General features: G+C 19.5%; 1 non-coding gene across 1 annotated transcript; it reads right to left on the bottom strand.

The window, feature by feature from the left end:
* On the bottom strand, positions 1–120 carry FPOAC1_009279. The gene has a single exon. It is a non-coding gene; the product is annotated as a tRNA-Met (tRNA).
* Positions 121–3973: the final 3853 nt, after the last annotated feature.

The raw sequence follows: 3973 nt of genomic DNA on the forward strand, positions 1-3973 counted from the left end.
TGTCGGTGGAGAGGCTCGAACTCTCGACCTTTGGATTACCCTGATGTTTAACCAAGTCATACTTGACGAATTAATCGAAAGATATGAGACCAACGCTCTAACCAACTGAGCCACACCGACACTAGCAACAGACTAAGTCTGGTTTTTTAGTAGCAGGCGGAATGAAATTGGAAACTAAGAGGTATACTTGACGTGGGGCCAGAGTTTAAAGGTTATATGAGCAGATGATTTATACTGGGCCTTTAGCTTTAGGCTTCCTTGATATTAACTTCGACTTTATATTGCCTATTTTATACTACTTAGACTATACTTTTTAGGCTATTAATTTTTATTCTCTAAAGTCTAAAGGTTAACTCTTTTACTGCCCACTTGAGTGGGACTTCGAAGGATATTGCCATCAGAGAGGTTCACTCTTGACCTTTAGATGACCCTGATGTACTATTGTTACTCTACCATCGGGTATTTCTAGTCAATTGATTTAGCATTATCTACGATTCATACAATCGAAACATTGGCCACACTCTATATAATAGGGTTTGAACCCAGGAGCTTCAGGGAATCCTCAGTTAGATAGCTAGCCCCTATTAAGGGGGTTTATCTGCAAATTCTATAGACTCTAGAGTAAGCAGTAAGCTTTAGTCTTAATATAATAAAGACTCTATATTATTTATATTAATAAATCTATTTAACTAAATAATTAGACCTTTTATAATTCTAAAGCTTTTTTAATCTTAATTACCTAAATTTAAAGATACTTTAAATATATAATTAAATTACTAAGGAATTCTCTATATTTAAGCCTAAGGGATATATACTTAAAGAGGTATAAAACTATATATTTACTTTTAAATAAAGTATAATATTCTTAACCTTTAGCTTAGCCTTAAGTAAATTTAATAATACTAATTAATTAATATAGGTTATATAGTAATATATTTAATAATTATAAAAACTTATAAAGCTTTATAAAAAAGAAGAAAAATTATTATATACCCTAGGGAAGAATTTTTCTTAAGAAAGGCCTTTAAAAATATATTATAACTTTAAGAATTTTAATTTTAATAATAAAAAGAAAATCTAAGTATAAAATATTATTAAATTAAACTTACTTATTATATTTTAATAAAAGAATATATAATTAAATAATTTAATTTATACTTTTATAAAAGTAAAAAGGAAATATAAAAAAGACTATAAGAAGATCTTTTTAATTATAAATTATATAGATATTAAAGCTTAATAAAGATAGAATTAATACCTAGATAAACTCCTTAAAAATAAGTAAAAAAATAATAAAGAGAATTAAAAAGCCTTTAAAGAGTAATCTTTATTATTTATTAAAGACTTAGCTAATTATAAGCCTTTATTAATAAAGTAATTAAAAAATACTACTTAAAGAGAATATTAATTACCTTAGGACTTTTATTAATACTTTAATTTCTTTAAGAAGAATTTCCTTAAGGTAATTAAAAAGTAAAAAGCCTTAACTTTCTATATAAAGCTATTATTTATACTTTAAGACTATATTTTATTATATTCCCTAGAGATTCTTAATATTAAAGAGAGGGTTATTACTTTAGCTATTTAATTTTAAGACTCTATAAGAAAGTATAATAAAAGACCTAGAGAGAATAACCTCTTAATTAGGCAAGAGAAAAGCTAAAAGAGGTATTATAGCTAAGAATAGAAAGAACCTTAAAAGTAATATAATAGCCTACTAAACTGGCTATAATTTATTAATAATTTAAAAATAGAAAAGAACTCTATAGATAGGGATATAGAAAAATAACTTATATATTATAATTATAGTAATAAGAATTATTTTAAATTTAACTGCCTATAAAGAGAATAGGCTAGTATTAATATTTATTAAAAAAAAGGTAAAAAAGTATAAAAATAATTTAATTTATAACCTTAGAATCTATACTATAAATTAAAAGAGCCTTTATAGTTTTATATTAAATCTAGAGAAAAAAATACCTTAATACCTTAATATTATTAAACTTAATAATAAAAGTAAATACTATTAATAATTAATTTACTATTTAATAAGAATTAAAACCCTTTAAAAATATAAAACTTAACTTTATAGTAATTAAAAATACCTCTTTAAAAGTTATAAAGATATAAGAAATACCTATTAAATTAAAAGATATAAGAGAAAAAACCTATAATTAAAACTACTTATTAAGACTCTACTTATTATAGAGTATATTATTTATATTTACTTAAATAGTTATTATATAATATATTTATATAATATTTATTAATCCTTAGAGAAAGCCTTTAATTAAGCTTAAAATTTCCTATTAAACTTAAAATAATTATATAAAAAACTAATATTTTAAAATTCTAATAATTCTAATTAATCTTATTATTTTAATTATTATAATTAAATAAATAATTAATTATTTATTATAGACTATTAAATAGTTTAAATATCTTTATAGTATAAATAATTATCTTTAAGTTTATAATTTAAAGTATATAATTATTTAATTATATTATCTCTAGAAATACTTTTTTTTATATTAATAGTTTAATTTTTTAATCTAGCTTTTAATATAAAGTATTAAGTTATTCTTCTTTCTATAGAATCTAATTAATATAGTTTAATTTAATAAAATATAAAAAGACTAAGATTTAATAATTAAATTAAGCTAATATAATATTAAGCTTATTACTATATATATTATTAACTTTAGTATTTTTAAGTTTTTTTAATTAAAGATTAATTAATATAGATTTTTAACTTATTCTTTATTATTAATTAATATAATAATTAATTTTTCTTTATTATTATATTAATTATTATTTCTATAGGCTAAGGCCTTAAGGCTATTATTTATAAAGTTAAAACTTACTTAATAGAATATATTTATATAGATTATTAATAATTAGCTATTATTATATAAATAGTTAATTAGAATAATGTATATATTATATTAGCTTTAAATATTAATATTAATAATTTCCTTATTTTTATTATTATATTATAAAAGAGAAAGAATTTTTTATTATCTATTTAAAGCTTATATTCTTATATAAGGTTTAAACTTATATTAAGCCCTATAGTATTACTACTTTTACTATTATTAATACTATTATATTATTATTAAATTTCTAAGCTTATAGCTTTATTTACTATAAGTTATATATTTTAATAAGAGAAAAAACTAAGGATATTACTTATATATATATTAATATTAATACTAGGATAAATCCCTATATACTACCCCTTATTCTCTTAAAGAGTACTTTAATAGACTTATAAATTATTACTAACTATATAAGTAAGAGATAGTAATTTTACTAAAGCTAATTAAAAAGTAAAATACTTATATCTTAATAATTCTACTAGGAATTTAAAAATAATATAAAGATCTTTATAATTATAAGACTTAAGGATATAGTAATAATCCTAGGAAAAAAGAATAAAAAAGGCCTAATAAATATTAAAGTATTAAAGAAATTTTAAAACTTTATTAATATATTTTTAATAAAGAAAGCTTTCTTTATTTTAAAATATAAAGAAATAGATTACTATATTAATCTAGTCCCAAGGAAATTACCTCTCTATAGACCTATTTATCCCTTATTATAGTTAAAGCTAAAGGAATTATAATAATACCTAGAGAATAATCTATCTATAGAATAAATTTATTTATTAAAAAGCCTAGTAAAAGCTTTAATACTATTTATCCTTAAAAAGGATAAGATATTATACCTCTATATAAACTATTAAAGTCTTAATAGAGTTTTAATAAAAAATTAATACCTTTTACTCTTAATATTTAAAATACTTAATAAAATCTAAAGAGCTACTTACTTTACTAAGATTAATATAAAAAATACCTATTATTATATTTAAATAGTAGAAAAAGATAAATAGAAAATAATATTCTAGATAAAATATAAGCACTTTAAATATATAGTTATACTATTTAGGCTAATTAATATACTTATAACCTTC

This window comes from Fusarium poae, chromosome 3 (assembly GCF_019609905.1).
Source record: "Fusarium poae strain DAOMC 252244 chromosome 3, whole genome shotgun sequence".
NCBI lineage: Eukaryota > Fungi > Ascomycota > Sordariomycetes > Hypocreales > Nectriaceae > Fusarium > Fusarium poae.